The sequence below is a fragment of the Penaeus chinensis genome, chromosome 1, assembly GCF_019202785.1.
Source record: "Penaeus chinensis breed Huanghai No. 1 chromosome 1, ASM1920278v2, whole genome shotgun sequence".
NCBI lineage: Eukaryota > Metazoa > Arthropoda > Malacostraca > Decapoda > Penaeidae > Penaeus > Penaeus chinensis.
Genome location: NC_061819.1, coordinates 35,037,108 through 35,045,487, shown reverse-complemented (window position 1 = coordinate 35,045,487; position 8,380 = coordinate 35,037,108). Strand labels below are relative to the sequence as shown.

The 8,380-nt window shown below is 39.9% G+C and overlaps 1 long non-coding RNA gene across 2 annotated transcripts in view; it reads right to left on the bottom strand.

Annotated features, from left to right (window-relative positions):
* LOC125027095 overlaps positions 1 to 674 on the bottom strand; it is a 2,236-nt gene extending 1,562 nt beyond the window's left edge. Inside the window, exons 1-2 of one of the 2 annotated variants that reach the window (XR_007114986.1) lie at positions 628 to 674; positions 53 to 184 (exon numbers count right to left, since the gene is read on the bottom strand). This is a non-coding gene — a long non-coding RNA (uncharacterized LOC125027095). Of the gene's footprint in view, positions 1 to 52; positions 234 to 627 lie in introns of both variants that reach the window. The other variant, XR_007114987.1, reaches the window with a different exon arrangement.
* Between the last annotated feature and the right edge of the window lie 7,706 nt (positions 675 to 8,380).

Below are 8,380 nucleotides of genomic sequence, written 5' to 3'. Positions count from 1 at the left end.
ACGTAAAAAGGAGACTGAACACGATAACTTAATGGAAACCTCTTCTCCTTACCCTGAATCCAAGCCTGTTCCTAAAACCAGGTAAAGAATTCGGTCCTCGGCTGGATGTGACCTGCGCCGCCACAGAGAGGGCGAGGAGTAGCAAGGACAACGCAGCAATCAACGTCCTTCGAAGCATGTTCATCTGGAGTGGGAAAAAAAGCGGTGAGGTTTGAGGTGTGAATGGCTGGAGGCTGAACGAAGAGAGAAAAGGTTATGTAGGGATATGTGTTTTTTTTTTTTTTTTTTTCTTTCTCTCGTTCTTTCTTTCTCAATCTTTCTTTCTTTCTCTTTCTCTCTCTCTCTCTCTCTCTCTCTCTCTCTCTCTCTCTCTCTCTCTCTCTCTCTCTCTCTCTCTCTCTCTCTCTCTCTCTCTCCAAATTATCAAAATTAAAAGCACCTTTCCAATGTAAGCACAAACACAAACGAAAACAAAGTTAGTCACAATAACAAAACACAAATGCAAACAAACACAAACAAAGACAATCATAAACACACCCAGACACAAACAGAAACAAAAACAAACACAAACAATCACAAACAAAGACAATCACAAACAAACACAATCACACAGAGGAGGACATTTACCTTGAATGTGTCTTATCCCGTCGCTCACTGAGTTACATCTGCTCTGGTTTCGTCTCGCTTTCCTGTATTTAACATCCGTGGGAAAGGGGGAAGGGGGGGGGGGGAGGGCATTGGGGGGCAAGGGGGAGGGTGTGATTGCATGTCCTTCCTTGCCCTAATCCTAGTGCCCCTCCTCCCCCTCCTACCCCTCCTGCTCCCCCTCCTCCCCTTCCTCCTCCTCCTCCATCTCCACGTCCTCCTATTCATATTCATTACCATTCCCTCTCCTCTTCTCCCTCCCCATCCTCCTTCTCCTCCTCCTCCTCCTCCTCTCTCCTCCTTTACTAATCCTTTCTCCTCCTTCTCCCCTTCGTTATCCTTCTTCTTCTTCGTTCCTTTTTATTTTTCTTCTTCTTCTTTTTTCTGCTTCCCCTCCTTTTCCTTCTTCCTCCTACTCCTCTTCATCCCCCTCTTCCTCCTCCTCCCCCTCTTCCTCCTCCTCCTCCCCTCCCCCCCCTCCTCCCCCTCTTCCTCCTCCTCCTCCCTCCTCCTCCTCCTCCTCCTCCTCCTCCCCCTCCTCCTCCTCCTCCTCCTCCTCCTCCTCCTCCTCCTCCTCCTACCTCACTTCCTCATCCCCCCACTTCCTCCCCTTCTCACCCTTCGCTCCTCCCACTTCTTCTCCCCCCACCCCCCTCTTCCCCTCCCACCCACGCGTGCAACATCAGCATCTTGCAAAACGCACGTCCGCATAGATCAGGCCTGGATCTGGAATGCGGACGAGGCTCAGGGCATATGACGTATTATCTTCATCTGCGTATTCAACTGTATATGATAGTCTTGGCTTGTTTGGTGTTCCGAATGATTTGGTTGAAATAGTTGATATAAAAGTATGATCTGAAGATTGGATTTGTTTGCGTGTGTGAGTGTATGTCTTAAATTTTATTTCTCTTTGTTTTTGTTTTTTTAATTATTAGTTTTTAACACCATTATCGTTATTATTATCGCTATTACAGTTATTGTTATTGTTGTTATTATTTTTATCATTATCATTAATAGTAGTAGTATTAGTATTACTATTATTATTATTATTATAATTATTATCATTATTATTATTATTATTATCATTATTATTATTATTATCATTATTATCATTGTTATCATTCTCATTATCATTATTATTGTTAATATTATTATTATGACTAGTCTTATCGTCTTTATTATCAATTGCATTATCCTTGTTGTCAATATGACTGTTTTGACATAATTATCATTAATATCCTTGTTATAGCTGATCTTGTTAATATAATTATTACTACTACCATTATCACTGTTATTGCTATTACCATTATTAGTAGTTTCATTATTATCACTATTACTATTATCGTTACCATTATCATTATCACGTTTATCTATTATATTTCTCATCATCATCACTATTATTATCATCAACATTATCCTTATCGTTATTATTATCATCATTATCATTACTATCTTTATTACCACTGTTGTTATTATAATTTTTATTATTACTATTGTTATTGTTACCGTTATCATCACTATCATTATTATCAATATTATTTTTATCATTACTATCTTTATTATTGTTATTGTTTTTGTGATCATAATCCTTAGCATCATTATAATTATTGTCATTATCATATCAGTTATTGGCCATTATAATTATTACCATTACAATGATTAGCATTAATATCATTATCATCCTTATTCCTATTTTATGTTTTTGTTTTTATCATTTATCATTATTTATCATTATTTATTATCAGCAGTATCATTATTGCTATCATTATTATCATTATTACTACAATCACTTCATTATGGTTATCTTTGTCATCCTTATTGCATTTATCATTATCTTAATCATCATCATCACTATCTTTACTTTCATCCTTATTTAGATATCAATTTTTTTTTTTTTTTTTTTTTTTTTTTTTTTTTTTTTTTTTTTTTTTGCAAGATGTTTTAATTCTTAGATCTTCTAGAGGATTCTTCATAGTTTAAGTTATATCATTACCGGTGATATCACCATTATGATAATGAGGCTGATCATCCTTCTCTTGGTTATAATCATGACCATTAGCAGTAATATCAGCACGAACTGAAATCATTACTAACTATTTACATATTTGTTCATATGATTAGGCTATTCATCAGCACAAGTTTCACCACAGTCTTAAGTCATCCAGCGACCCGTGCATGTCAAGAACATGTTATAGATGATAAGCTTGTACTGTCCTTTTTTTTTTTTTTTTTGGAAGATGACCAAGTGCGTGCAATTGCGCAGAAACGGGAGAGTCGGGGAAGGAAGGGAGAAGAGGGAAGAGAAGGAAGGGAGAAGGAGGAAGAGAAGAAAGGGAGAAGAGGGAAGAAAAGGGAGGGGGAAGGGAGCGAGGGAGGGGGAAGGGAGCGAGGGAGGGGGAAGGGAGCGAGGGAGGGGGAAGGGAGCGAGGGAGGGGGAAGGGAGCGAGGGAGGGGGGAAGGGAGCGAGGGAGGGGGAAGGGAGCGAGGGAGGGGGAAGGGAGCGAGGGAGGGGGAAGGAAGGGGGGTTGAGAAAGGGTGAGATGAATGAGGAGAAGTGAAAAGGATGAAGGAATGAGGAGCATGAGGACCAGAGGGAAATGGGTGGGTAAGCGACGGGGGAGAGGGAGAGGGAGAGAGAGACAATTTAAGAAAGACAGACAGACACGGAGAAAGAGGAAGAGAGGAAAGAGAAAGAACGAGTGTCTGAGAAAGAGGGCGGGGGGGGGGGGGGGTAGGAAGCAATTGGAAGGAAAAAGAGATAGAAGTAGAGAAATATAGACAGAGAAAGAGAGAAAGAGAGGAAGAGAGAAAGAAAGGAAAAGAGGAAGAGAGGAAGAGAGGAAGAGAGAAAGAGAGAAAAGAGAGTACGAAAGAGAGTTTAAAGATTAGAAACGAAATTTGCAATCTACAAACATCTATATTTCCATCAATATCACAGACAGAGCATGGAACCTATAAACTAAACTCCTAAACTTCCATCTTTCCACAAAAGTCTCCTAACATACCACAGATTCACTACCCAACGTACGTAAATCGATAAACGAACACCGCATTCACACTGGTACACCGGATTTTCACCCATCAAGACTCACTCTACGCCAGTTCGCGACAGGGGAACAGGACACCATAACGAGCGAAAATTCCTGGTCTTGCAAGAGACTATTGTACTAACATCATCTACTTAATATGACCTATGGCATGTCGACCGGTCTGACCTTCGTGGCGTGGGAGCGTTTGCTTGTCTCTGTAGGGGTGACGGAATCTTCATCTTCTTGTGCGTAGGGTCGAATTAAATATGCATATTTGGATACAGAGAGATCGGTAGGTAGGTAGATAGATAGATATATATAGATAGATAGATAGATAGAGGGATATATATATATATAGATAGATAGATAGATAGAGGGATATATGTATAGATAGATAGATAGATAGATAAATAGATAGAGGGATATATATTGATAGATAGATAGATAGATAGATAGAGGGATATATATATAGATAGATAGGTAGATAGATAGATGTGTATATATATAGAGATAGAGAGATAGAGAGATAGATGGATAGGTAGGCAGATAGAAAGATAAGTAGGTACGTAGGTCGAAAGGGAGAGGGAGGGATACAGAGAGATAGAGACATAGAGATATACAGATAGATAGAGTCCAGGAAAATAATCAAACAATAATAAGAAAACAAAGAAACAAGAATGAGAAAAAAAAACACACGAAAATATACATACACGATCTGTTCATCAGAATACACATAAACATAAGCTACTGACGTCATGCGGTTATGTAATAAAACCGGCTTCAGGATCGCTACTAAAGGGTAGGCCCCAACCTGTATTTCAGTGTCAAACTACAGGTAAAAAAACTTCATCCAAACAGTCATATTCCCTCACAGTCTCTCTCACGTGTTCCTCTTACCCAAGGAACATAAAACTACCTCCTTCTCACCCATATACTCAATCAACGTGACCTTGTCTCGTAACGTTAAGCAAAACCTGGTGCATTACTACGCTTGTCCGCGCGGGGAGCCTCTCAGTGTGTCGATTCATAATGCTATTGATGATGGTTTCTGGTGAGCGATATTCATCTGCCTAGAGAGAGGGAGAGAGGGAGAGAGGGAGAGAGAGGGAGAGGGAGAGGGAGAGGGAGAGGGAGAGGGAGAGGGAGAGGGAGAGAGAAAGAGAGAGAAAGAGAGAGAGAGAGAGAGAAAGAGAAAGAGGGGGGGAGGGGGAGGGAGGGACAGAGGGACGGAGGGAGGGAGTGGAAGAGAGAGAGAGAGAGAGAGAGAGAGAGAGAGAGAGAGAGAGAGAGAGTGGGGGGAGAGGGAAAGGGAGAGAGAGAGAGAGGGAGAGAGAGAGAGAGGGAGAGAGAGAGGGAGAGAGGGGGGAGAGGGAGAAGGAGAGAGAGAGAGGGGGGGGAGGGGAGAGGGAGAGAGTGGGGAGAGGGAGTCGAAGGTCTCGGAGAGGAGGAGAGAGGGAGAGAGACGAAAAAAAAGAGAGAAAGAAGCGCCAAGAGCGAGCGAGCTGATAGGAGCTCCTGGGCGCGACGGGCGGTCTGGTGCGCGGAGCGGTCTCGATATGAGATCCGTGTGTGCGCGCTAGCGATGGGGGTCCGCGTTTCTCTCGCGGTTCCTCCGTGTTGGGCTTTCCACTCACACACACACACACAACACACTACACACTACACTCCGCGGTCTGGGCGCTCTCCTTTGGCGGGGGGCGCGCCAAGTAATTGACTACCATTGTCTCTGTCAACGACGCCGTCTGACTACAGTCTGATGTCTTAGTCTACATGTCAAGCTGTCGGTCTGTCTGTTTGTCTTTGTCTCTGTCTAGCTGATGGTCTGTCTCTCTCTCTCTCTCTGCCTACCTACCTGTCTATCTGTCTGTCTATTTTTGTCTCTGTTTAGCTGTATGTCTGTCTCTCTAGCTGCCTGTCTGTCTGTCTGTCTTTGCCTCTGCCTACCTGACGGTCTGTCTATGTGTCTGGCTACCAGCTGGGCTGTCTATCTGTCTGTTTGTCTGTCTATCTATCTGTCTTTGTCTCTGCCTACCTGCCCGTCTGTCTATCTATCTGTCTGCCTTTGTCTCTGTCTAGCTGACGGTCTATCTGTTTTTGTCTATCTATTTATCTATCTGTCTTTGTCTCTGCTTAGCTGAGTCTGTTTGTCTATCTATCTGTCTGTCTTACTTTATCTCTGCCAAGCTACCGGTCTGTCTATCTATTTGTCTTTGTCTCTACCTATCTGACGATCTATCTGTCTCTCTATCTATCTGTCTTTGTCTCTGTCTAGCTGAAGGCCTGTCTATCTATCTGTCTTTGTCTTTGCCTACCTGCCGGTATGAGAGAAAACATTTCTACTTTTTCCATTAATCTCGAACACCTGTGAAAGCGCCATCGTTTCACATAGCTCCCTGTATTTTTACCATCATCATTATTAACATACACACACAGACATAGACACACACACACACACACAGACACACACACACACACACACACACATATATATATATATGTGTGTGTATATGTATTTGAAGTTATTGGTGTTATCATTATCATAATTTCCATTATAATTATCATTATCATTATTATCACCATTGTTATCAATGTTGTTGCCTTTTGTCTTTAGTGTCACTCCCCCCCCCCCCCCCCCCTGTCGCTGGCTGTCCATAGGATGTACATTTTATTGCAATTATTGTTGTCGTTGATGTTATCATTATAACAATTTTCATTATTATGATTATCTTTATCATCACCGATATTATCATGTACATTAATATTCGTGTTACTTAGTGCTTCTTATCGCTAATATAGTTTTTACCAATATCATTATTGACTTATTACTTGCTATTATTGGTGTGATTTTTTTATCATTATCAGCATTTTCGTTATCATTATTATTTTTGTTATTACTATTATTATTGTTATTATTATCACTATCGCTGTTATCATCGCTACTATTATGATTGTTGTTGTTGTTGTTGTCATCGTTATTATCAGTATTACTAGTACCATTATCATTATCATCATTATCATTGTCATTGTTGTTATTATCCTTTTTATTATTATTTTTGTTATTAACGTTTTTATTATTGTTTTTCTTTATTATTATTATTATTATTATTATTATTATTATTATTATTATTATTATCATTATTGCTATCATCATCATTATTATCATTTTATCGAGCTTGTATCATTACATTATCATTAATATAATTTTTTTCACTATTAGTTTTATTATCATCATCCTCATCATCGTCATTACTAACATTAATATTATCATTATCAGCATTGTCACGATCACCATCTTTATCCAACGTAGTATCACTATAGCTCTCAATTCTTAGTCTTTCGATAACTCTTATCATCTTTAAAAAGAACATGATCATTTTGGCGATTTCGAAGTCAAGGAATGAGAAACGGACTAAAGAGTATTTACATGCAATAATGATATGTTATGGCGTCTCTCCTTGCTCTGTGGCTCTCAATGATCTGCATGATTCAAGACGCCTCTCTTTATCTGATTAAGTTCGTGCGCGGTCTAAGTGCCTGGTGTCTGCTTGTGACCTGATGAACTGATTATGCCGTGTATTCGAAAACAAGAAGTGTGTGCTTGTTGCATAATTATGAGACCCAGAAAGAGGATATTTACACTGCGGGTAGATTCCGGGTTGATAAAGGTAGGATATAATTATTTTCGTGAGTTCGTAGTTTCAAAATTGTTATTGTTTTTATAATGTGTTTCTACCCTTCCCTAAGTCTTTAGATATGGGATTTTAAAAAAGAAGAAGTTTTTTTTTACTATTTATATTAGAATTGACGTATATTAAAAGAAAAAAAAACAACAAGGAAATATATATTGAAATCAAATCTACCGCAACGAGGAATCAGCAAGGCAAACTAAAAGACCTAATGCTTACAAGGAACACATTAACCTGTTATGTGCCTCCGAGCAGCCTATGTGAGAGCCTCGCTTTCTTTGGCAATGTCCTGAGAGAAAATAAACAACATACTGAATGGCTAATGCTCTACTAACCTTTCCTGAACAAAAGTAAACAAGGCCCGACTATACAAACACGAGACGGCAGCCAAACCACTTGTTTTGTTCTTCTTCGTTAAGGGCAGTTGTTCCTCTTCGCCTGCACAGGTAGTGGGGTCGGCCAGGGCAATCTGCGCAGTTCGTCGAGTGGCTGGGTGATTCAGTACGAGGGAATCATATGGTACACCATTAATGATTACATGTGGATATGTGTGTATTATGTGTGTGTGTGTGTGTGTGTGTGTGTGTGTGTGTGTGTGTGTGTGTGTGTGTGTGTGTGTGTGTGTGTGTGTGTGTGTGTTATATGTGTGTGTGTGTGTGTGTGTGTGTGTGTGTGTGTGTGTGTGTGTATTATATGTGTGTGTGTGTGTGTGTGTGTGTGTGTGTGTGTGTTTATGCACAAAGTGAGGTTTCAAAGATATTTATGCACAGTGTGAGGTTTCAAAGATATTTATGCATAAAGTGAGGTTTCAAAGATATTTATGCATAAAGTGATGTTTCAAAGATGTTTATGCACAAAGTGAGGTTTCAAAGATATTTATGCATATAGTGAGGTTTCAAAGATATTTATGCACAAAGTGAGGTTTCAAAGATATTTATGCACAAAGTGAGGTTTCAAAGATATTTATGCATAAAGTGAGGTTTCAAAGATGTTTATGCACAAAGTGAGGTTTCAAAGATG